Source organism: Pleurodeles waltl, chromosome 7 (genome assembly GCF_031143425.1).
Source record: "Pleurodeles waltl isolate 20211129_DDA chromosome 7, aPleWal1.hap1.20221129, whole genome shotgun sequence".
Taxonomy (NCBI): Eukaryota; Metazoa; Chordata; class Amphibia; order Caudata; family Salamandridae; genus Pleurodeles; species Pleurodeles waltl.
Window position 1 is genome coordinate 1469014737 of NC_090446.1, and position 27417 is coordinate 1469042153.

Here is a 27417-nt window from a genome sequence, read left to right on the forward strand (position 1 = left end):
GCACAGATCATAGGATAATGTGCATCAGGGGCACAGGGTGATGTGCAGCGCTGATCATAGGATACTGTGCATCAGGGGGCACAGGGTGATGGACAGCAGGTGATCACAGGATGAAATGCTTCAAGGGGCACAGGGTGATGATCAGTGAGCACAGAATGTACATTAAGATGTTCATCAGGGAGCATAGGTGACGTACATCAAGAAATAAAGGATACAGCAGGGGGCACAGGGGCCCGTATTTATACTCCGTTTGCGCCGAATTTGCGTCGTTTTTTTCGACGCAAATTCGACGCTAAACTAACGCCAACTAACGCCATATTTATACTATGGCGTTAGAGGCGTCTAGCGCCAAAGTTCCCGGAATGTGCGTCATTTTTTAGCGTGAACCCCTTCCTTGCGTTAATGATATGCAAGGGAGGCGTTCCCGTCTTAAAAAATTACTCCCAGGCCTTTACGTGGTATTTATACTCCCGGGCAAAAGAGACGCCCGGGAGTGGGCGTGGCTAAAAACGGCGCATTTGCGCCGCTTTTTAACGCCTGGGTCAGGCATGGCGTTAAGGGACAAGTGGGCTCAAAATGAGCCCAGAGTGCCCTCCCCTGCCCCCAGGGACCCCCCCTGCCACCCTTGCCCACCCCAGGAGGACACCCAAGGACGGAGGGACCCATCCCATGGACATTAAGGTAAGTTCAGGTAAGTATTTTTTTTTTAATTTTTTGTGGCATAGGGGGGCCTGATTTGTGCCCCCCTACATGCCACTATGCCCAATGACCATGCCCAGGGGACAGAAGTCCCCGGGGCATGGCCATTGGGCAAGGGGGCATGACTCCTATCTTTACAATGATAGGAGTCATGTTGATGGGGGATGGGCGTCGAAAAAAAATGGCGCAAGTCGGGTTACGACGATTTTTTCGACGTAACCTGACTTGCCCCATTTTAAGACGCCCATACGCCATTTTCCCCCTACGCCGGCGCTGTCTGGTCTACGTGTTTTTTTCCCACGCAAACCAGGCAGCGCCGGTCTGATTGCGCCGTCTAACGCCATTCCATAAATACGGCGCCCGCATGGCGCTTCAGAATGGCGTTAGACGGCGCAAAATTTTTTGACGCTAAACTGCGTTAGCGCAGTTTAGCGTCAAAAAGTATAAATATGGGCCAGGGAATCTACAGAGGGAGCAGGGAGTTACCTCTGTGAGATGTTTGCCATATTCTTAACAACTGCCTACAAGCCAGCATTTAGGAACACTGAGGTTTATCAAAAAAGTTGGCTTTGTTAAATTTTCCCAGTTAGCTTCTGTTGACATGGATGTAATTAAAGTTTGAGAAGCATGCAAAACTGATTTGAAATAAAACATCTGGAAGGTACTCTCATATCGGCTGACTTCTGAAATCCTATATATAACTTTCCACGTGGAGGAATTAGAAATCATGGCTAGATTTGGAAGTACCAATCTCCGGAAATGCATTACCCACCTTGACCCCGTAAAACCTTTAATTTAAATCGACAGGTTTGAAGAATCTGGACCACAGGAAGTTCTGGTCTCATCAATCTTTAAACATTTTAGAGCATGTGTTTTACTTTTTTTAAATGCAGTAGAATTAATCAACAAATAAACATATAATGGACCTCATTAAGGTCCAGGCAATTCATACTCTGCGCAGTAATCAGAAATGACAAGATCTTCAGGGACACTGGGGACCTCCATGTTTCCCCTGGAGATTTCTGCGGTAATTCCTGGAGATTGCGATGAACATCTCCAGTCCAACATTTTGGTGAATGAGATGCAGGCTAGCTTCCTCCCTCTAAGTTTTAAAGAGTCAGTCATGGTATCGGTACGAAAATGCCTCTTTTAACATGATGACCCACAATTTTTTGGACTGATTGTGCTGGGTTTTGGGCTATGTACACAGGGATCCTGCTAACTAGGCTTCAGTGCATTTGGTCTGACCCTTAAGATCTTGGTAACTTTGTCAAAATCCCTGATTGGTACATTTAATTTACCGATAAGTTCCTATATGGTGCCTGTGTGCCCAGGGCCTGTAAATTAAATGACACTACTGGACTTCAGCGCTTATTGTGCCACCATTAAATTGACCATGTAAAGCATGACTCTATGCCTGCCAAAGCAGAGATGTAAAACTGTCATTTATTTCTGTAAAAATCAAGCATTTGCCAGGCCTAAACCTTCCTTTTTATATAGTAGTAAGCCACTACAAAATAATCCTTAACAGCTTTAAAGCAGGTTGCATAGTGTTTAAAAGTAGGACGTATGTATTTAGGGGCAGATTTACTATGGCAGTGCATTGCCCTTGAGTTATGCATGTTATAGCAACGGCATCGCAATACCGAAGTTTGACTTACCAAGCAATGCAAGGCCACCTTGTGTGGTCCTGTGTTCCTTAGTAAATCTGGAGTAAAGCAAGATAGCGCAAGTCTCTGCCTCGCATTACTCTGCCCTGTGAAAACGTTCCATGGGTGGAGTGTGGGTGTTCCCATGCATCCACTCATGGATTTTGGCACATCCCTAGATTTACCAAAACTAGTAAACCTAGGAGAGTGTCAAAATGCTACGCCTTTCCAAAGGAGGTGCAACAAGGAGAAATATCTTTGCTGGCTCCTAAAAGGAGGTGTGAATGGCTCCCAGGAAAGGGAACAAGGATAGCATTGGGGTGGAGGAGGTGTGACCTCTTCCTGACCTGATTGCCTGGGGGATGTGCTCACCAACTTCACAAGCTTCTAAAGGGCATTCCCTGGCAAGGCAGATGTAACTCCACATAGGCCTGCCCCTTCCATTGTCCAGGTAGTCATTGTGGCACTAGTCAGGGGAGCTATGTCAGAGCTGTTTTTAAAGGGAGTTTCTCATTTTCCTAGATACACCCAGGGGAAGAACAGTTCTCCCATGCTGGATTTTGGCAGAACAGTGCACTGTGGGATTGTTATGGGCCAAACGCCCAGGAAACGGTGTTGAAGTGGGTAGGGTTGCCCCTGGTAACTTTTTACCTATTGTTCAGGTAGTCTCTCCCACAGGCAGGGTAAAGGAAGACATAAATATGACATCCTTGGATACCTTCTTCATAACACATCTGGCCCTGTGGCAGACAGAAGATAGACTGCACCTGCTGTTGAACCGGTGGACAGAGACTCCAAAGGGTGAGCATGCTCCCACTTGTACCCAGGACAAAAAAGTGGACTTAAAGGGTCAGTTGGCTGATCTCCCGTTAAGGTACAGGGTCACAAAACCTGCAAGAATATGATTTTTTCCAAGAGCCCAGCTGACCAGTTACAACTGGACTAGTGGCTTCTGGGAGAGTGAGTCTCAACTTCCAAGTGGTGCGCACAAGGCCCTTATCCATTGGCTGGTGTTAGAGCCTACTCGTCTGATTCTAAAACCTGCAAAACAGGACACCTAAAAACTTTTTCAGAACTTTTCCTTAAAAGAATCAGCGGAGACCTGGACCAATGCCAAAACCACAGCCACCAACATCAAGTTGCTGGTCAGATTCACCATACACGTTTTCCCAGCTGAAAAGATTTTGACTTCCACAAAAGTTTCCAAGCCCAAACATAGAGGGACTTCACAAACAGCTTCTGACTGCCAGCGAGACCTTCCGTAGGAGAGATTCGGGCTTCCCCCGCTCAGAACTTCCCTCAGTCAACAAAGGTCTCGTCACGTTTCCCGCCAGATCTGAACCTCACACTAAGGAACAGAGCTTCATCAGGCCGTCGTCATTGACGAGTTATCCTTGGGAGCCAGTTTGCAGTCCAACCTGCTGATGACCCGTCGACGAGAACCTTTCTCCATAAAATCTTCCAAGTCAGAAAGTAAACTTTACACCAGGACAAACCTGCTCCTTGTACCCAACCACAGTTGCTCGCAGTCCACCTTAGTTTTTGGCTTGGACCCTGTCTAGCGTGACCAGATAACCATTAGTGGTGTTCTTAGGCACTATTTCAACTTACAATTTAAAAAATCATCTCTGGTTCCCTACATCCAATTTTTGTCATTTTGGTGTCTTTTAGTTCAGTAATTTTTAGGGGCGAGCGCAAAGCGCTTCTTCCCATGTGTAATCTCTCTTTGGGCTTCAAACCATGCCCATGGCACGTCAGTCTCTTTCAATTGGCTCGTGGGCTTGCCTTTTAAAATCTGCTTGCTTTCAGTAGTGAAAGGCATGCATAAGTCATGCCTTTTCCGGTGTTTAGCCCTCCTCAAGCGCGGCGACAAAGTACTGAAAACATACGAGGCTCCACGTTTTCCGTCCGGTTTCTGGACTACTTTTTCTCTTTTTTCAGAGCACGATCTCGCTGCGAAGAAGTTGAGCGATTTGCATGACATCGACCCTGCTACATAGTTAGTTGCACTTTTGCTGGTTACGTAGATAATTGCACTTTTGCCGGTTACATGGATGATTGCACTTTTGCTGATAGGTTTCACTACGAGTGAACTTTTATTTCCCTTTGTGTGTCTGCATTTCACTGATAGTGGTCATTAGCTTGCTTATGTGAAACTTTTACTTTTCAGTTTATATGGCAAGAAAAGTCCAGTTTAGTTATGTGAAACTGTTTTATTTTCATTTTCAATTTCTGTGTCAAGAAAGGTCCAGTTAGGAGTTTACAGTGCTAATTGCTCTAGCTCAAGCAAACGCGAGACCCATTGCATTACAAATGCTTATTTGATTTACTGCTATAAAAAGCATAAATATATAGATATTTCTATATTTTACTAAAACATAAAACATATTAAAACACAAGTACAAAACATTAAAATAAATTGCCTAAATAATTATAAACAACTATAAATTATAGAAATGAATATACCTACTATACACACCCCCTCCCACCCCACACACATACACATATATACATATACTTCGGAGGAGTTACATTTACTATGCAAGCTCTACTAAATGCAACAGTAAGGATAGTGTTTGACTCCAGAGGGGTAATATGTACTATTCCCACTCCAGTCTGTGCCACAGTAGGGAAAGCGTCGACTTCGGAGGAGTAAAATTCACTACTCCCACTCCAATATGTGCAACAAAAGGGCTAGCGTTGGACTTAGGAAGGGTTACATATACCATTCTCACACCAGTCTACTCTATAGGAGGGAAAGTGTTGAACTTCGAAGAGGTAAAATGTACTATTCAAACTCCAGTCTGTGCGACAGAAGGGAGAGCATTAGACTTCGAAGAGGTTAAATTTACTATCCCCACTCAAATCTCTACAACAATAGGGTAAGCGCTGGACTTCGGAGAGGTAAAATGTACTATTCAAACTCCAGTCTGTGCAACAGAAGGGAGAGCATTAGACTTCGAAGGGGTTAAATTTACTATCCCCACTCCAATCTCTACAACAATAGGGTAAGCGCTGGACTTCGGAGAGGTAAAATTTACTACTCCAACTCCAGTCTGTGCAACAGTAGGGAAAGTGTTGGATTTCAATGGGGTTACTTTTACTATTCCTACTCCAGTCTACTCTACAGTAGGGAATGTGTTGGACTTCGGAGAGGTAAAATTTACTATTCCAACTCCAGTCTGTGCAACAGAAGGGAAAGTGTTGGACTTTTGAGGGGTAAACGTTTGTATTCCAATGCTTAACACCAATTTTGCTTTTACAAATACGTTTTTTAGGTGTTTTAGTCAGATTTGTTTAATTGAACTGAAACAGAAATAATAATTACAGAATGCACTGATTTGATGCAGAAAAAAGAGATGTTCTCAATAGAAGAAGCATTTTGATAATCCTATATCTGGCCCTTGTACAGTTCCACAGCTTTGTGAGTATAAGCGGGTACATAGCTTATAGATGATTTAAATAGTAGTGCAAAGGTTCTGACCATCTTTATCATTAGTCACCTCTGCAGAAAAATCTAAAGGAGTAGGAGCATTTGTGGAGCACAAAACAGCTCCATAACAGAATGAAGGAGTTGCATTTTTTGCCATGTCTGTCAAAATATCTTGGAAGCATTTAAACATTTAAGACCCTTGGGCCCATATTTATACTTTTTGACGCTAAACTGCGCTAACGCAGTTTAGCGTCAAAAAATTTAGCGCCGTCTAACGCCATTCTGAAGCGCCATGCGGGCGCCGTATTTATGGAATGGCGTTAGCCGGCGCAAGCAGACCGGCGCTGCCTGGTTTGCGTGGAAAAAAACCACGTAGACCAGGCAGCGCCGGCGTTGGGAAAAAATGACGTTAGGGCGTCTTAAAATGGGGCAAGTCAGGTTGAGGCAAAAAAATCGCCTCAACCCGATTTGCGCCATTTTTTTACGACGCCCAGACGCCATTTCATGACTCCTGTCTTAGTAAATACAGGAGTCATGCCCCCTTGCCCAATGGCCATGCCCAGGGGACTTGTGTCCCCTGGGCATGGTCATTGGGCATAGTGGCATGTAGGGGGGCACAAATAAGGCCCCCCTATGCCACCCAAAAAAAAGTAAAAAAATATAAAACATAATACTTACCTGAACTTACCTGAATGTCCCTGGGGTGGGTCCCTCCATCCTTGGGTGTCCTCCTGGGGTGGGCAGGGGGGGTCCCTGGGGGCAGGGGAGGGCACCTGTGGGCTCATTTTGAGCCCACAGGCCCCTTAACGCCTACCCTGACCCAGGCGTTAAATAGTGGCGCAAATGCGGGGTTTTTTGACCCGCCAACTCCCGGGCGTGATTTTTGCCCGGGAGTATAAATACGACGCATTTGCGTCGCCGTCATTTTTTTAGACGGGAACGCCTTCCTTGCATCTCATTAACGCAAGGAAGGCGTTCACGCAAAAAAATGACGCTATTTGCCAATACTTTGGCGCTAGACGCGTCTAACGCCAAAGTATAAATTTGGCGTTAGTTTTGCGCCGAATTTGCGTCGAAAAAAACAACGCAAATTCGGCGCAAACAGAGTATAAATACGGGCCTTGATTTCTAACTTAGTGCATGCATCTAAGTGAGCTTTAGCACGAATGTCCTCATGTCACCAAATCACAGAGTTTGTGACCACAAAAGTACTTATCATTATGTAGAAAACCATTTTTGTGATTTGGAAGCTTCTTTTAACAGGCCCAGGGAGACCTAATTGATGAGGACTAGTGGTACTAGTGCCAGAGGGGGCCAGGAACAAATAGATGATCAGGAAAAAGACAAGGACAAACAGGACTAGGGGGACAAGGACTAGGGTGAGAAGGATCAAGAGGGCCAGAAGGATATGGAGCAGGGGTATCTGGACCCAGTGGACAAGGGGCCTGAAGGAACAGAAGCACTAGGGATAGAAGGAGCTGGAGACCCTGGATTATAATGATGAGGAGGGTCTAAGAGTACTGACCAGGACCAGAGGAACGAAAATGAACAGGGCCAGGGGTAGCAGACCCAGGTAGACAGACCAAGGAGGACCATAACCAGGAGACCAATGGAGAGAAGGAACAGTGACAGGAGGGCCAAGACCACACAGATCAGAGAAAGGAGGAGCAGGGGGCCAGAAATGAGTGGACCAGTACCAGGAAGACCACAACCAGAAAGGACTTGGCCTAGTAAGACCTGGAGACCCTAGATTAGAATTAGTAGAGGGAATATGAAGGACCAGGAAGGCTCAGGCCCAGTAGGACCAGGATCAGAAAGTCCATAGCTGGCAGACATAGGAGGATCCTAAACCAGCCTAACAAGGACTACATGAACTAGGGTGATATGCAACAAGGAAACTAGGAGGGCCAGTGTCAGTAGGATGAGGAGGACCAGCCCCAGAACGACTATTACTTGGACCATGATAGAGGGGACCTGGGTCAGATTGACAACAACAAGGTGGAACTGGCTGTGAGAAAAGGCCTCTTTTGACATGGTTAGCCCCAACTTTCTGCCTGGTATGTGATGCTGCCTCAAAGTTGTTAGTGCCCAGGGCCAGATCTCTTTTCCAAAACTGCTGTGATGCACTGGCACAATTGGATATACTTTTAGCTGCCACTATAAGTCCCTAGCAAATTGCATTTAGGTACCCAGGGTATGGGGTTATATGGGTAGACCTCTGAGGACAGCAGCACTACGTGTGCCACCCTCTAGGTCCATGTATCCAGATGCACCCAGCACTGCCATTGCAGGTCGAATGTCCTGGTGCAATCCTAGAATTCAAACTCGACATGGCACACTGCCTGGATGCCTTGTCCACTACACACTGCATGCAATATATGTAAGTCACCCCTCTCGCAGGCCTTCCAGCCCTACGGTAGTGTGTACTATACTGCATGTGAGGGCATAGCTGCATGAGCAATATGCCCCTTCTGTGTCCTTGCCAAACCTGGGACATAGTAAGTGAACAGAGCAGCCATTTTAAATGCAGATGCTGGACACTGGTCAGTACGAGTTTCACAGCTACACAATAGCCACTCAGAACCCTGGGTTGTTTGGTATCAAACAACTCTGAATGATAAATTCAAACTAGTACTAGTATTGGATTTATTAAAAAATTTACCGAGGGGTTACCTTAGATGTGACGCCTGCAAAAGATAAACAGCCTGCCACCACCAGGCACAAATCTGAACCCCTAGGGTGAGATCCTACTGTCTGGGATTCAGAACAAAGCCCTCCCCACCCCCACGTAGGAATGTGCACTGATCTTCTGGTGAGCTTCAAAGGACTTACCACCCTTGAACCTTGACCCTCAGGCCTCCTACTAGCAGCAGAAGGTCACTCTCATTGCAAACCCCACTTTTGGCAGGAGCAACAGCAGGAAACCAAACTAAGGACAGGAGGACTGGTCAGTTCTGGCTTGCACCACCCTTAAGGTGTTGCATGCATGGTGACCTCTGCATTGTACTTTTTTCCATCTTGGACGGAAGGAAAATAGGCAATCAGGTGTAAGGAAGTGATCACTGCCCACAGGAAATTGTCACTTAGTAGATGTAGCCACCCTAAGGTAGATGACCCATTGGTCACTATTAGGTACCCCTAAAATACCTATTTAATACAGTATTTAGAGGGCATTCTTAGACCAAGAAATCATATTCTGAGGAATCAATAAGACTAGCAACAAAGAAGACCCGAGGCACAAGAACAGAAGACCTGCTACACAAAGAAAAGGCACCAAACCTTGTGTGCTGCAACCAAGACTCGACAATCACAGCTGAGGTGTTGCTTGGACACCAGAAGGACTCTAGAACCCCCCAGAGGACCTCCAGTCTTCACAAATCACCAAAGAACTCCCTCCAGAGTGAAGGTATCACTCCACACCTGAAGAAACCAACAAGCCAGTGAAGTCCACTTCACTGACAGGCTGCCAAGTGCCAAACTAGATGCTGCAGCCAGGCCAAACTCCACCCATCGGACTACAACAATAAACCCTGCTGCAGCAAGGCCAAACTCCACCCAACAGACTACAACAATAAACCCTGCAAGTGTGGCAGGTTTGGTGGCACTGTGTGGACTGGCTGAAGCATGCTGTTACCCTGAGTAGTGGTCACCTCACATCAGACACCAAGAAAAACAGCCCGCACCAGACTGTAAAAGGACCAGGTCGAGGGACTTCAGAAAACACCAGGACCTCCCACCAGAGTCCCCCTGCTGACCAGCAAGTGACTTTCAAACCAACTTACCTCCTGCTTCCAAGGGCATTGTTACGCACAGCGCTTGGCTCACCACTTCGCTCTGCACCCAGCTGCCCTGTGGCTTGCATTGAAGATCCAGTAATGCACTAAGGGTCCCCACCCCTTGCAACCTCAACACTCCAAGGGGACCCGCTGGTCTTATCTTTAAGTTCGTCTCTGCAGTGCTTTTCCAATTGGCTCCCCCGCAGTGGCCCGGCACAAGCTCCAAAGACCACTTTCCGCTTCTCCCGCTGGATCTGGGAGCCGCCCAAACTTCTGCAGCTGACCAATAGTGGCCATTGATGACCTTGACTTTCCTGCCAAAGGAGAACTTGTTAATTGCACTGCCTGATTTTATATGTATTTTTAAAGGTGATCCACTATTGATTCTCATGGTGCATTATTACACACAAAAATACTCTTTTTATTAAACTTCAAAAATTCATATCTCGAAAAGTACTTAACCAATTTTGACTAATCTGAAGTATTTTTCTAAATTGGTCTCAAGTTATGGTTTTGAGAGTGTGCTGTGATTTATTGATACTGTGAGTACAACAAATGCTTTGCGCTTCTCCAAGATTAGCCTAACTGCTCGACCAATCAACCATAAAAATTAGTGCATGAGGTGGTCTAGTTTTTACCTCTGTAAACCAACATGTGGTTGCCAGGACCCCTTACACAGTGTGCCTACCTTTGCACACTACATAGAGGGCCAGCCTCCTACACTGGCAAACCAGAAGGACTATTATGACAAGTATGGGAAAGAATACCTGGTGGATTGGGAGTGCTAGGGAAACCAAATCAGTGGGACCAGCACCAGAAAACCTGATACATGAGGACTAAACAAAGAAGTACCAGTACTAAGACCAGAACTAAAAGAATCAGGAGAAACAGAAGCAGAAGGTCTAAGAACAGGACCTCTAGGGGACTAAGTATACCAGTGCATCCATACCAGGAGGAATGATGGATGATAATTAGGTTGAAGGTGGTAAAAAGGTCCAGTACTAGGAGCCTGTGAAACAGAAGACCCAGGATACAAAGAGCTAGGTGCAGGAGTACATGGGAATGATGATCACATAGGCCAAGAAGTACAGGGTCAGTAAGTTCTAGGACCAGCATACAAAATTATGAGGGCAGTGAACGGGGAGAAAACAGCTAGGAGGAACAGACTCAGATTGAAGAGGACCACAAAGATCAGGACCTAGAGGGCAATGGGCAGTGGCCTTGATAAGCATACCAGTGACAAGAAAGACCAAGGGAACTGTGCCAAGGGCTTCCAGAAGGTCAGAGCAAGGAGGCCGAGGAAAACTAAAAGGATGATGGCCATGCCAGGGTTAAAAGGGCCATGAAGTTTAGTACCTGGGGGACGAGTACTCAGAATACTAAGAGGGGCAGAGAAAGGGGACTGGACAATGGTCATTAAAAGGACCAAGGCCGAAACAGCCTTGTTCAGGAGGGCGCAGCCAAGGATAACCTGTATCAAGGAGGCCACAATCAAAAGCTGCAGTACCAGTAGAACTAAAAGGACAAGGAAAAGATCCAGAAGGGTCAAGGCGACCCAGACTACGAGGACAAAGACTAAGAGGACAGGCCAGGACACAAGAGGCCAGATGGACAAGGAACACAGTACTAGGGCTAGGAGGTTCAGAGTGGAGAAGAACCAGGACGAGATAACCAAGGTCAAGAGGACCAGAAGGAAACAGTGCCAGATGGGCCAAGACGGGCTAACCAAGAAGGGACAGGATAGCCAAAAGGCAAGATTTATGATAACAAGCACAAAAGGACAATAAGGACCAGGATGAAGGGAACCAAGGAGACAAGGGCAAGGATGGTTGGTGTTCCAGGAGAACAAAGCCCAGTACAAACTCTCAATAAGTACAAAGACTATGAAAAACAAGAATAGCACAACTATGCCTAGGTGTGTCAGGGAGGTGAGATCAGGGACACAGGCAACCAAAGCCAGAAGGAAAAGTTCTAAGAGGATCAGGAAACAAAGGAAAAGGTGGTACCAGGAATATCACGGCAGAACAATCAGGACCTTGAGTACTAGGACGAGGAGGATAAGGGTAATGAGGACAAGATGGTTCAGGATCAGTGAGATCAGGACTGGGATGGCCACATCCTGGAGGGCCACGCTACAGGGCTAAGAATGAGATGGTCACAGAGGATTAACAGGATGGCCAGTACCAACACAACCTAAGCAAGGGGGGCCATGATGAATTAGCACAGAAACATGAGGGAAAAGAGCAGAAGGATCAAGAATAGATCCTGGAAGTCTAGAAAAATTAGGATCATAAGGATTATGGCCAATAGGACCCGGAGACCAGAATAAGCAAGGAAGATGAGGAGTCAGTCCCCAGGATTCCAGTAGGGCCAGGGCAAGATGGATTAGAAGTAGGGCCATAGCAAGGTGGGTTAGAAGCATGAGCACTAAGAGGACCAGGAACAGCGCTAGGAGTGCTAGGAGAACCCTGACTATTGAATCAGGGGCAAGAGTACCATGTGGAGCAGAAAGACCAGGACCTGGGGGAGGTAGGGCCAGGGCGAGGAAGATTAGGTGGACCATGACAGCCAGAGCCAAGATGCCTAAAGGGACTAGACGTAGATGTCCAGGAAAAGCTGGACCAAAATGATGAGGCTCAGAATGACTCATTGGGTGTAGTGACAGAAGGTCCGCGAGGACAAGGGGCATAGTCAGTATGACAAGAATGATCCAAACCAGGAAGATAAGAGCCATGAGGGAAAGGCCAAAGAGGGCAGGACAGAAGAGACCAGGTAGGGTAGACTGAGGTGACCAGCAGTGCAAGGAACTGATGTACTAGGATTCAGATGAGCCGGTGGGAAGGATCAGAAATACCTGGTCAAATGGATGAACTCCGAGAGAATCAGGAAAGAAAAAGAAAAGCTAGGAGAAAGGGGTGAAAGGACCAGGAGGACCACAACCAAGAGGATTAGGCATACAAAGACACAAAAAAGAAAGACAAGAAACAAAAGGATCAAGTCTGGTGGGCACAAAACCATTGAGAGAACACTGACTGCAAAGACCTGAACTAGGAAAACTATTGCTAGGCAAACCAGACTGAGTTAGGAAGATCAAGACAACTGGACCAAAATAATCATGAGGTGTTGTCCAGGCAACCAGAGCCAGCATGACTAGAGCTAAGAGAAAAGGGGCAAGGAGGACCACTGAGACCTCAAACAAGGAGAAAAGAAAGCTCAAATCTCAGTGCCCAGGTGTATCAGGACTGGTATCCCAGGACTAGCAGGGTTAGGACGAAGAGGAGAAAGAGGACCAGGACAAGAAAGACCAGGTTTAAAGGAACTATGACGACCAAGCCTGGTTGCTAAGAACAGGATAATCTGAACAAGGAGGGCCAGGACTTTTCGGACAAGTTTGTCCAGGATGACAATGAGCAGGAGGACCAGGGACAAGAGCATCATGACATGTTGGAGAAGGTACAGTCAAATGGATAGACAAAACACTCCTTGTTCATATGCTTGAGATAATGTTGAGTAAAACCACTTTAGAAATTGAACGTGTACCAAACTGACCAGGCCTAGACCAAGAAGACATAATAGTAAGGACCAGGACCAGTGAATGCAGTATCAGATGGCCAACAATGACCAGGGCATGGGGAGTCAGGATGACACAAATCAGGAAGACTAGGCGTGCCATCCCTAAAAGACCTAGGGCTAAGTCGATAGGTACCTAACAGGACAGCAGGTTTTGAGTATGGATCAGAAGAACCAGGATCATGAGGCCCAGGAAGGGCTAAGACAAAGATGAGAAGATGAGCTAAGAACACACCCAGGAAGACCAGGGTCAAGAAGGCCTACAACCAGGAGCATCAGATTCAGTAAACCAGTACCAGGGTGACCAGAACTAGTTAGACCAGGGCCAGGATGAGGATCTGGAGGGCCAAACTAGCCAAGAAAATGAAGACTTGAAAAAAGACTAGGAGGAGGACCAACACCGAAAGGCACAGAAGGACCTGAAAGAGGAGGAAGAAGACTGGGAGCAGGAGGACACCTAAGAGAGTCTAGGCGGTCCCTTTTGTAAATGGTTCTTATTCATGCGTCTTATGCTGCCAGCCCGGGAAATCCCCCACTCTTCAGCCCACGTATAGAACTAGCAAGTAATTTATGAAAAATCAGGTAATTTGAAGGAATAAAAAGATGGGACTGTTACACTCTGTGTGATTCTGTCTGATGCTGGTCTGAGGGTGGATCTGAGGACAGAGGGCCTAAAGCATAATAGACAAGATTGTGGGATAGTTCCTATTCTAGGGATAGGACTGCAGAGTAGTTTAGGGTGGCAGCACCACCAAATGTGGGTGACTGAGTTGGTCCCACACCCTCTGGATGCTGTCAACCTGCCTTTTGGCTAGTTCACAGTGCCTCACACAAACCTGGATGGTAAAGTTGATTTCTGGCAACCTGAACACAACACTCTGGGCCTGATTAGGAGTTCGGCAGACGGTTTTCACGGTCCGCCGAACTTCCGATGGGGAGGTTGCAACCACACTAGCTACCTCCCTGCTGGACCCATTCATTGTTTCCTGCTAGGCTGGCGGGCGAAAACTTAACAGGAAACCTAGCAGGAAATAGGCTACAGCATTGTCTCTGGCTCCATAATCGAGCCAGTGGCAATGCTGTAGCCTGCAAGGCAGACACTGGACATTGCGAAGGTGCTGTGGCCACCTGGAACTATTCTCTGCCAGGCTTTTCATGGCGGTGTTACCGCCATGCAAAGGCTGGAGGAGAGCGAGGTTGTAATCGGCAGAGCAGTGATGCATGCACGGCTGCTCTGATGGATTATGATCTCTGCCACCGCCAGACTGCTGGGACCCAAAATCCTGGCGGTGCTGGCGGTTCCCTGGTGGTTGAACCACCATGGTTGTTATGTGGTGGTTGGATCGTTATAAGACCGCCACACTCATATTGAGGCCCCCTGACTCTTGAGGGAAGTGGTGGCGAACAGACCATATCCCTGTCTCTCAGTTATACAGAGATTCACACCTGGCAAGGTAAACAAGGAGATGCAACATAGGTTTCAATATATCTATTGAATCAAGTGAATCCAATTTTAAAAAGCTTAGCTGTGATGAGTAGGCAGATGAAACGTAAGACAGTGATCATTGTTACCTTTAGAGTAAAGAAGATGAAACCCCCACATCTTCGTATGATCCTAGAGCCTATAGATTCCTGGTGTCTAAAACCTGAGAAAATAGAGGTGGTAACTCTTCTGCCTGTCACGATCTAAAGTAAGGACCCCGACCCCATACATGAAAGGCGGGCAACGGTCTGCCCGTTGTCTGCTGGTAGTACTTCTGTTTGACCGAAGAGTCAATGCCAGGATCAGCAAAGCTGTCAATGGAATGGTGTATGTCTCAAAAGGCCATGACTCAAATGCCCTCTAAGCTCCTTTGGCCTTCGTGGTGCTTATATAACAAGTCTTAGGGTGTTCTAAGACCAGGCCTTACGTGATAGTGTGTCTGGATCTGAGGGTCGACTCCATAGTTCCTGGAATGTCAATACTAGGTAGAATATTGTGTACTAAACATGACAGCCTTGAGCAGGGCACAGAGTGAAATGCCTGCAAAAAGCTGATAAAGTGTACAGTTATGCTTTCTCTGAAAAGGCAACTGATTACAATATAAAGGAGCTTAGAGCTGGCTGCGCTAAAATATATGAAAAGAAATAAAATGAATAAAACACCTATGTATGTGAAAGGGCACAGACTACAGGTCTAAGCTAAAATAAGGGTGCCCAAGCTAGGTACTAAATGGAACTGACAAGATTAAAGGTCGGTGGTTGAAAATGAGTCTGGTCTGTGAAGCACGGGAGAAAGGGTTTGAGAAAATCAGATGGCTGAAGTCAGGAAAAATGGTAAAGGCTACCAAGGGGGTCAAAGGGCTATTGAAATCAGCAAAGGGGAACTCAGGGTCATAAAAAGGATCTGATGAACAGAAGAGTGGGTAATGGAGACTTCGGATAGATCATCACAGATGGCCCAAAGAGGATTTCTGTGTGACCCCAAGATGTTTGGCTGACTTTCCATATTCACAATTGTGTGGTGAGTATGTAGCTAGTGTATAATAGTAAGACTCCATGTGTGATGAAAGTCTAAGTGCATGGACTGGTGGGATGCATTTTGCTTGAGGTGATGGAGAGTAGAAATAGATTCACTATGCAGTGGGCATAAATTGACTGCATCACTCTGGGTGGAGACATAGAGCTGAAGTGAGGGAGAATGGAGAAAAAGATACCCAATGAAATTGTGTGAGGTTGTTTTTAGCAAAAGGCTGCTGATTAGTTATTGCTGAAGGAAAACATAGGGAGGATGGTAGGAGTAAAGGGTAAGTCATAGGTTTCTCTTGTTAAAGTAGGGCTACCCTTTTGTCAGGAAGGCTAATGATAGCCAGATCCTGAGATCTCATTCTTCATTGTGTCCTTATTTTGGATACTCTTTCTGACAGCCAGCAACAGTGGTACTGCTGTGAGAGCCATCACCTAGCACAAAGGCAGTGTCTGAGCTACAGCTGGAAAATGATATTTGAAAGAGAAAATCGTCAAATCAGTTCTGAAACCTCAATAGTGGATGCACATCAAATCAGTGATATTACATTGCTCAAAACAATGTTGTGATACATGGATATAATCAAAGATATTGATGTCAAAAATATCATCCACCAATACTTATAATGGTAAGTTCAAAAATATTGGAACAAAAATATCGTTCACAATAATATTGTTAAAAATACTACAAAAATATTGAATAATATAGTAAATCTTAAATAAACACATAACATCAATATTTAAATTAAATCATTTTAAAAGATATTTAAAATCTATATATAAATGTATACACAAATAAAACACACATATCTATTTATATATAATTTAACACTATAAATAATATATTTATATATTCTAATTTATATTATTTTTAGACTACTTTTTATGGGCCAGCGTAAAGCGCTCAGTCCATTCCGTAATCTCTCTTTGGGCTTCAAACCATGCCCATGTCACGTCAGTTACTCACATTGGTTGGTGGGCTTGCCTTTTAAAATCCGCTTGCTTCCATTTGTGAAAGGCATGCATACTCATGCCTTTTCTGGTGTTTAGCCCACCTACACAGCACTGGTAAAGTACTGAAAACATACGAACTTGGGGCCATATTTATACTTTTTGACGCACAACTGCACCAACGCAGTTGTGCGTCAAAAATTTTAACGCCGGCTAACGCCATTCCAAAGCGCCATGCGGGCGCCGTATTTATTGAATGGCGTTAGTCGGCGCTGCAGACTGGTGTGCGTCAAAAAAAATGACTCACACCAGGCAGCGCCGGCGTAGGGGAAAATGGAGCTTGGGTGTCAAAAAATGGGGCAAGTCAGGCTGAGGCAAAATTTTCGCCTCAACCCGATTTGCGCCATTTTTTTTTACGCCCAACCCCCATTGAAATGACTCCTGTCTTTGCAAAGACAGGAGTCATGCCCCCTTGCCCAATGGCCATGCCCAGGGAACTTATGTCCCCTGGGCATGGTCATTGGGCATAGTGGCATGTAGGGGGGCACAAATCAAGCCCCCCTATGCCACAAAAAAAAAAAAGTAAAAAAATACCTACCTGCACTTACCTTTCTCTCCCTGGGATGGCTCCCTCCATCCTTGGCTGTCCTCCTGGGGTGGGCAAGGGTGGCAGGGGGTGTTCCTGGGGTCAGGGGAGGACACCTCTGGGCTCCTTCTGAGCCCACAGGTCCCTTAACGCCTGCCCTGACCCAGGCGTTAAAAAACAGCGTCCATCAGGCTGGGCGCCGTTTTTTAAGGTCTGCCCCCTCCTGTGCGTCAAAATGACGTCACAGTATAAATATGGGGCACAGGCCTGAAAGTCATTTTTTAGAAGGGAACGCCTACCTTGCATATAATTAACGCAAGGCAGGTTCACGCTTCTAAAAAATGGCGCACATGGTGGAACTTTGACGCCCGCTGCGTCGGACGTCAAAGTATAAATATGGTGCAGTGTTTGCGCCGAATCTGTGTCAAAATTTTTGACGCACATTCGGCGCAAACAGAGTATAAATATGCCCCTTGATGTTTTCAGCCTAGCGTCCGGACTACTTTATCGGTTTATTTTCCACGCATAGCACGATCGCGCTGCATTTTTTTTCTTTACAACCCTGACAGCTCTAACTCGAGCAAATGCGAGACCCGTTGCATTGAGAATGCTTGTTTTGCAATTCCAGTACTGTGAGTCCCTCGTTTTACACGATCTCCAGCGCACAGAAAGATGATCTGAAAATCAGGACGTGAAATGTGTTCTTCTTAAAGCTGTAAATGAAGTGCAGAAAACGCAGCTGTGTAGCTCCGTGAACCGGCACACCTAAGACAAGCGAAATATCGGAAAATGTTGGCATTACTTATATTTCGTTAAATTATTGGCAGGCCTTCTCTATGAAACATTTATACTTTTTTTGCGCAACATTTGCGTCGTTTTTTGACGCAAAAACGGCGCAAACTTGCAAAATACCATTGGCCCATATTTATACTTTTTGACGCTAAACTGCGCTAACGCAGTTTAGCGTCAAAAAATTTTGCGCCGTCTAACGCCATTCTGAAGCGCCATGCGGGCGCCGTATTTATGGAATGGCGTTAGACGGCGCAATCAGACCGGCGCTGCCTGGTGTGCGTGGAAAAAAACCACGTAGACCAGGCAGCGCCGGCGTTGGGAAAAAATGACGTTAGGGCGTCTTAAAATGGCGCAAGTCAGGTTGACGCTAAAAAATCGTCTTAACCCGATTTGCGCCATTTTTTCGACGCCCAGACGCCATTTCATGACTCCTGTCTTAGTAAAGACAGGAGTCATGCCCCCTTGCCCAATGGCCATGCCCAGGGGACTTGTGTCCCCTGGGTATGGTCATTGGGCATAGTGGCATGTAGGGGGGCACAAATAAGGCCCCCCTATGCCACAAAAAAAATAAAAAAAATAAAAAAATTATACTTACCTGAACTTACCTGTACTTCACTGGGATGGGTCCCTCCATCCTTGGGTGTCCTCCTGGGGTGGGCAGGGGTGGCAGGGGATGTCCCTGGGGGCAGGGGAGGGCACCTGTGGGCTCATTCTGAGCCCACAGGTCCCTTAACGCCTATCCTGACCCAGGCGTTAAATTCAGGCGCAAATGTGGGTTTTTTTGACCCGCCACCTCCCGGGCGTGATTTTTGCCCGGGAGTATAAATACGACGCATTTGCGTCGCCGTCATTTTTTTAGACGGGAACGCCTTCCTTGCATCTCATTAACGCAAGGAAGGCGTTCACGCAAAAAAATGACGCTCTTTGTTCATACTTTGGCGCTAGACGCGTCTAACGCCAAAGTATAAATATGGCGTTAGTTTTGCGCCGAATTTGCGTCGGAAAAAACGACGCAAATTCGGCACAAACGGAGTATAAATACGGGCCCATTGTGGGCCATATTTATACTCCGTTTGCGCCGAAATTGCGTCGTTTTTTTTGACGCAATTTCGACGCAAAACTAACGCCAACTAACGCCATATTTATACTATGGCGTTAGAGGCGAATAGCGCCAAAGTTCCCGGAATGTGCGTCATTTTTTAGCGTGAACCCCTTCCTTGCGTTAATGATATGCAAGGGAGGCGTTCCCGTCTAAAAAATGACTCCCAGGCCTTTACGTGGTATTTATACTCCCGGGCAAAAGAGACGCCCGGGAGTTGGCGTGGCTAAAAACGGCGCATTTGCGCCACTTTTTAACGCCTGCTCAGGGCAGGCGTTAAGGGGCCTGTGGGCTCAAAATGAGCCCACAGGTGCCCTCCCATGCCCCCAGGGACCCCCCCTGCCACCCTTGCCCACCCCAGGAGGACCCCCAAGGATGGAGGGACCCACCCCAGGGACATTCAGGTAAGTTCACGTAAGTATAATTTTTTATTTTTTATATTTTTTTTTGGTGGCATAGGGGGGCCTTATTTGTGCCCCCCTACATGCCACTATGCCCAATGACCATGCCCAGGGGACAGAAGTCCCCTGGGCATGGCCATTGGGCAAGGGGGCATGACTCCTATCTTTACAATGATAGGAGTCATGTTGATGGGGGATGGGCGTCGTTAAAAAATGGCGCAAGTCGGTTTAAGACGATTTTTTCGACGTAACCTGACTTGCCCAATTTTAAGACGCCCATGCGCCATTTTCCCCCTACGCCGGCGCTGTCTGGTCTACGTGGTTTTTTCCCACGCAAACCAGGCAGCGCCGGTCTGATTGCGCCGTCTAACGCCATTCCATAAATACGGCGCCCGCTTGGCGCTTCAGAATGGCGTTAGACGGCGCAAAACTTTTTGACGCTAAACTGCGTTAGCGCAGTTTAGCGTCAAAAAGTATAAATATGGGCCTGTATTTTGTAGGTTTGCGCCGTTTTGCGCCAAAAAGCGGCGCAAATGCGGCGCTAAAAAAAGTATAAATACGGGCCTTGATTTCGCGCTTCTTCCATTTCCGCAACACACCGGCGAGCGCCCCGGACCCGCCTACACGTGACGGTCTGCCTGACCTATCACCAAACCCGTATCACGGGGGCTGCCTTACGCGAACAGCTAATTACCATACTATTACCCAGAGTCCTCTGCGCGTGGTGAGGGAATGTTTAGGGTCAGAGAACAGACGGTAAGAGGTAAAACACCAGTAATGTAAGTACTCCTTTGACTGTAGGATCCAAAAGTGGTGGAGTGATTTTAGAAAGTTACATAGCTCTTCGTAACATGTGGTGTTCCGACGAAGGGACAAATATTTCACAGTAATTTATTTAGCTTTGCGCAGTGGCAGTATCGTAGCCAATGAGGTCTAACCGAGGCGCGATTATTGCTTATTGAAAACTTTACCCAATACCCCGTCATGGAGACTTGAAATATAGTCGATATGGCAATTTTTGACAGTCTCCAAGGAGACTGAACTTCGTTGTTTGAAATAAGATTTTAGTTAAACATTAAAATGCGTGTCGAGTGAAAGAAAACTTTCTCTTAAATTAATCTTTTTTAATCGAATTTATGCTATTGACGGGTTTGGTTCTCTCCCTGGTTTATCGTGTTTTTTCTGCTCTGCGATGGGCTCAAGTTATAAAGTGGATTTGGGTGCAATGCTGAGCTCTTCCGACAGGCGGAGGTCGCATCTACCCGTTAAATATGTACTCACTAATCAAGCACTTTATTTCCACGATGGAAGCGTTTTATTAAAAAAGGGAAATGTTGAGAGGGTTATTTAAATTTTTATCCAGCATTTTAAAGAGAACATGAACTAACAAAGGTGTTCGGTTTCACCTTTATCATTATTTAACGTTTCTTTATAAATCGTTTAAAGTGCTGAATAATAGCTCCTAAGAGTTGTTACTTAATTCAGTGCCGCTTATTGCATTGATCTAGGGCAGAGGTCTTCAAACTGGGGGGCGCCCCCCCCGGGGGGCCTCAAGTGATCCCAGTGGGGGCGCCAGACACTGGCAAAAAAAAGCATTATCCAGATAACAAGCCTTTGTTTTAAGCAGAAGCTTGTTATTGCATTTTAAAAAAGGTAACAGTACTTAACTGCAATGTTTAAATAGGTTTAGACATATTTAAACATTGCCATTTTTATAAAACAATTGTGAAAAATTCTTAGGGGGGCCCAATGATTATTATTTTTCAACTGGGGGGTGCGGCATTAAAACGTTTGGAGACCACTGATCTAGGGCCATGATTTAAGAAAAGTGGCACTGCACCCATTGCAAGGATACTTTCTTGCGCCCCCACCCCGCACCTCACTAACGCCACCATGCTAATGTGGTGCAAGCAGGCGCTAGGGGCTCTTAAATCTGCCCCTAAAAGGGCTAAAAGGCTGAGTGGAGCCGCTGGGATTTGCACCTTGGACAATGAGATCACACACAGAGTCTTGGACGGGTGGATCAGTCAAACTGAGCCAACAGATCCAGCACATTTGTTCCCTGCATGGACACCCTATACGATGAACAAAGAGTATAACCAGAGACACATTTTATGAGTCTGGAAGACATACTAGTTTTGTAGAGCCTTCCCCCAAATGTACATGGTTCAGCGCACACTGGCCAACAGTGCTGATTAAAACTGTGCACCACGAGAGGCAGAGTGATGATTATTAGTGGAGTACAAGACTGTGTATAAGAGGGAAGGCGGTGATGTACAGCTGGTGATTGGTGGATGATCTGTTTCAGGGGCCACTGGGCATCAGGGGGACACATGGGGATATTCAGCTGGTGATCAGAGGATGCTGTGCATAGGGGGCACAGAGTGATGTACAGCTGGTGATCAAAGGATGATGTGCATCTGGGGCACATTGTGATGTACAGCACAGATCATAGGATACTGTGCATCGGGGCACAGGGTGATGTACAGCACACATCATAGGATAATGTGCATCAGGGGCACAGGGTGATGTGCAGCGCAGATCATAGGATACTGTGCATCAGGGGGCACAGGGTGATGGACAGCAGGTGATCACAGGATGAAATGCTTCAAGGGGCATAGGATGATGATCAGTGAGCACAGAATGTACATTAAGATGTTCATCAGGGAGCATAGGTGACGTACATCAAGAAATAAAGGATACAGCAGGGGGCACAGGGAATCTACAGAGGGAGCAGGGAGTTACCCTTGTGAGATGTTTGCCATATTCTTAACAACTGCCTACAAGCCAGCATTTAGGAACAGTGAGGTTTATCAAAAAAGTTGGCTTTGTTAAATTTTCCCAGTTAGCTTCTGTTGGCATGGATGTAATTAAAGTTTGAGAAGCATGCAAAACTGATTTGAAATAAAACATCTGGAAGGTACTCTCATATCGGCTGACTTCTGAAATCCTATATATAACTTTCCACGTGGAGGAATTAGAAATCATGGCTAGATTTGGAAGTACCAATCTCCGGAAATGCATTACCCACCTTGACCCCGTAAAACCTTCTTTAATTTAAATCGACAGGTTTGAAGAATCTGGACCACAGGAAGTTCTGGTCTCATCAATCTTTAAACATTTTAGAGCATGTGTTTTACTTTTTTTAAATGCAGTAGAATTAATCAACAAATAAACATATAATGAACCTCATTAAGGTCCAGGCAATTCATACTCTGCGCAGTAATCAGAAATGACAAGATCTTCAGGGACACTGGGGACCTGCATGTTTCCCCTGGAGATTTCTGCGGTAATTCCTGGAGATTGCGATGAACATCTCCAGTCCAACATTTTGGTGAATGAGATGCAGGCTGGCTTCCTCCCTCTAAGTTTTAAAGAGTCAGTCATGGTATCGGTACGAAAATGCCTCTTTTAACATGATGACCCACAATTTTTTGGACTGATTGTGCTGGGTTTTGGGCTATGTACACAGGGATCCTGCTAACTAGGCTTCAGTGCATTTGGTCTGACCCTTAAGATCTTGTTAACTTTGTCAAAATCCCTGATTGGTACATTTAATTTACCGATAAGTTCCTATATGGTGCCTGTATGCCCAGGGCCTGTAAATTAAATGACACTACTGGACTTCAGCGCTTATTGTGCCACCATTAAATTGACCATGTAAAGCATGACTCTATTCCTGCCAAAGCAGAGATGTAAAACTGTCATTTATTTCTGTAAAAATCAAGCATTTGCCAGGCCTAAACCTTCCTTTTTATATAGTAGTAAGCCACTACAATGTAATCCTTAACAGCTTTAAAGCAGGTTGCATAGTGTTTAAAAGTAGGACGTATGTATTTAGGGGCAGATTTACTATGGCAGTGCATTGCCCTTGAGTTATGCATGTTATAGCAACGGCATCGCAATACCGAAGTTTGACTTACCAAGCAATGCAAGGCCACCTTGTGTGGTCCTGTGTTCCTTAGTAAATCTGGAGTAAAGCAAGATAGCGCAAGTCTCTGCCTCGCATTACTCTGCCCTGTGAAAACGTTCCATGGGTGGAGTGTGGGTGTTCCCATGCATCCACTCATGGATTTTGGCACATTCCTAGATTTACCAAAACTAGTAAACCTAGGAGAGTGTCAAAATGCTACGCCTTTCCAAAGGAGGTGCAACAAGGAGAAATATCTTTGCTGGCTCCTAAAAGGAGGTGTGAATGGCTCCCAGGAAAGGGAACAAGGATAGCATTGGGGTGGAGGAGGTGTGACCTCTTCCTGACCTGATTGCCTGGGGGATGTGCTCACCAACTTCACAAGCTTCTAAAGGGCATTCCCTGGCAAGGCAGATGTAACTCCACATAGGCCTGCCCCTTCCATTGTCCAGGTAGTCATTGTGGCACTAGTCAGGGGAGCTATGTCAGAGCTGTTTTTAAAGGGAGTTTCTCATTTTCCTAGATACACCCAGGGGAAGAACAGTTCTCCCATGCTGGATTTTGGCAGAACAGTGCACTGTGGGATTGTTATGGGCCAAACGCCCAAGAAACGGTGTTGAAGTGGGTAGGGTTGCCCCTGGTAACTTTTTACCTATTGTTCAGGTAGTCTCTCCCACAGGCAGGGTAAAGCAAGACATAAATATGGCATCCTTGGATACCTTCTTCATAACACATCTGGCCCTGTGGCAGACAGAAGATAGACTGCACCTGCTGTTGAACCGGTGGACAGAGACTCCAAAGGGTGGGCATGCTCCCACTTGTACCCAGGACACAAAAGTGGACTTAAAGGGTCAGTTGGCTGATCTCCCGTTAAGGTACAGGGTCACAAAACCTGCAAGAATATGATTTTTTCCAAGAGCCCAGCTGACCAGTTACAACTGGAGTAGTGGCTTCTGGGAGAGTGAGTCTCAACTTCCAAGTGGTGCGCACAACGCCCTTATCCATTGGCTGGTGTTAGAGCCTACTTGCCTGATTCTAAAACCTGCAAAACAGGACACCTAAAAACTTTTTCAGAACTTTTCCTTAAAAGAATCAGCGGAGACCGGGACCAATGCCAAAACCACAGCCACCAACATCAAGTTGCTGGTCAGATTCACCATACACGTTTTCCCAGCTGAAAAGATTTTGACTTCCACAAAAGTTTCCAAGCCCAAACATAGAGGGACTTCACAAACAGCTTCTGACTGCCAGCAAGACCTTCCGTAGGAGAGATTCGGGCTTCCCCCGCTCAGAACTTCCCTCAGTCAACAAAGGTCTCGTCACGTTTCCCGCCAGATCTGAGCCTCACACTAAGGAACAGATCTTCATCAGGCCGTCGTCATTGACGAGTTATCCTTGGGAGCCAGTTTGCAGTCCAACCTGCTGATGACCCGTCGACGAGAACCTTTCTCCATAAAATCTTCCAAGTCAGAAAGTAAACTTTACACCAGGACAAACCTGCTCCTTGTACCCAACCACAGTTGCTCGCAGTCCACCTTAGTTTTTGGCTTGGACCCTGTCTAGCGTGACCAGATAACCATTAGTGGTGTTCTTAGGCACTATTTCAACTTACAATTTAAAAAATCATCTCTGGTTCCCTACATCCAATTTTTGTCATTTTGGTGTCTTTTAGTTCAGTAATTTTTAGGGGCGAGCACAAAGCGCTTCTTCCCATGTGTAATCTCTCTTTGGGCTTCAAACCATGCCCATGGCACGTCAGTCTCTTTCAATTGGCTCGTGGGCTTGCCTTTTAAAATCTGCTTGCTTTCAGTAGTGAAAGGCATGCATAAATCATGCCTTTTCCGGTGTTTAGCCCTCCTCAAGTGCGGCGACAAAGTACTGAAAACATACGAGGCTCCACGTTTTCCGTCCGGTTTCTGGACTACTTTTTCTCTTTTTTCAGAGCACGATCTCGCTGGGAAGAAGTTGAGCGATTTGCATGACATCGACCCTGCTACATAGTTAGTTGCACTTTTGCTGGTTACGTAGATAATTGCACTTTTGCCGGTTACATGGATGATTGCACTTTTGCTGATAGGTTTCACTACGAGTGAACTTTTATTTCCCTTTGTGTGTCTGCATTTCACTGATAGTGGTCATTAGCTTGCTTATGTGAAACTTTTACTTTTCAGTTTATATGGCAAGAAAAGTCCAATTAGTTATGTGAAACAGTTTTAGTTTCATTTTCAATTTCTGTGTCAAGAAAGGTCCAGTTAGGAGTTTACAATGCTAATTGCTCTAGCTCAAGCAAATGCAAGACCCATTGCATTGCAAATGCTTGTTTGATTTACTGCTATAAAAAGCATAAATATATAGATATTTCTATATTTAACTAAAACATAAAACATAATAAAACACAAGTACAAAACATTAAAATAAATTGCCTAAATAATTATAAACAACTATAAATTATAGAAATGAATATACCTATTATACACACACACACACACACGCCCCACACACATACACACATACACATATATACATATACTTCGGAGGAGTTACATTTAGTTTTCCTTCCCACTCCAGGCTATGCAACAGTAGGGAAAGAGTTGGCCTTCGGAGAGGTTACATTTACTATGCAAGCTCTAGTAAATGCAACAGTAAGGATAGTGTTTGACTCCAGAGGGGTAATATGTACTATTCCCACTCCTGTCTGTGCAACAGTAGGGAAAGTGTTGGATTTCAATGGGGTTACTTTTACTATTCCTACTCCAGTCTACTCTACAGTAGGGAATGTGTTGGACTTTGGAGATGTAAAATTCACTATTCCAACTCCAGTCTGTGCAACAGAAGGGAAAGTGTTGGACTTCAGAGGGGTAAACTTTTCTATTCCAATGCTTAACACCAATTTTGCTTTTACAAATAAGTTTTTTAGATGTTTTAGTCAGATTTGTTTAATTGAACTGAAACAGAAATAATAATTTCAGAATGCACTGATTTGATGCAGAAAAAAGAGATGTTCTCAGTATAAGAAGCATTTTGATAATCCTATATCTGGCCCTTGTACAGTTCCACAGCTTTGTGCGTATAAGCGGGTACATAGCTTTAGAAGAACTGATTTAAATAGTATTGCAAAGGTTCTGACCATCTTTATCATTAGTCACCTCTGCAGAAAAATCTAAAGGAGTAGGAGCATTTGTGGAGCACAAAACAGCTCCATAACAGAATCAAGGAGTTGCATTTTTTGCCATGTCTGTCAAAATATCTTGGAAGCATTTAAACATTTATTACCGTATTTATACTTTTTTTGCGCTGCATTTGCGTCGTTTTTTGACGCAAAAACGGCGCAAACTTGCAAAATGCCATTGTATTTTGTAGGTTTGCGCCGTTTTCGTCAAAAAGCGGCGCAAATGCGACGCTAAAAAAAGTATAAATACGGGCCTTAAGACCCTTGATTTCTAACTTAGTGCATGCATCTAAGTGAGCTTTAGCACTAATGTCCTCATGTCACCAAATAACGGGGTTTGTGACCACAAAAGTACTTATCATTATGTACAAAACAATTTTTGTGATTTGGAAGCTTCTTTTAACAGGCCCAGGGAGACCTAATTGATGAGGACAAGTGGTACTAGTGCCAGAGGGAGCCAGGAACAAACAGATGATCAGGAAAAAGACAAGGACAAACAGGACTAGGGGGACCAGGACTAGGATGAGAAGGATCAAGAGGGCCAGAAGGATATGGAACAGCGGTATCTGGACCCAGTGGACAAGGGGCCTGAAGGAACAGAAGCACTGGGGATAGAAGGAGCAGGAGACCCTGGATTATAATGATGAGGAGGGTCTAAGAGTACTGACCAGGACCAGAGGAACGAAAATTAACAGGGCCAGGGGTAGCAGACCCAGGTAGACAGACCAAGGAGGACCATAACTAGATGACCAATGGAGAGAAGAAACAGTGACAGGAGGGCCAAGACCACACAGATCAGAGAAAGGAGGAGCAGGGGGCCAGAAATGAATGGACCAGTACCAGGAAGACCACAATCAGAAAAGACCACAGGCCTAGC

General features: G+C 45.6%; 1 non-coding gene across 1 annotated transcript; it reads left to right on the forward strand.

The window, feature by feature from the left end:
* The first annotated feature begins 20358 nt into the window (after nucleotides 1–20358).
* Nucleotides 20359–20498, forward strand: LOC138247570 (U4 spliceosomal RNA). The gene has a single exon (XR_011194581.1). It is a non-coding gene; the product is annotated as a U4 spliceosomal RNA (small nuclear RNA).
* The last annotated feature ends 6919 nt before the right edge of the window (nucleotides 20499–27417 follow it).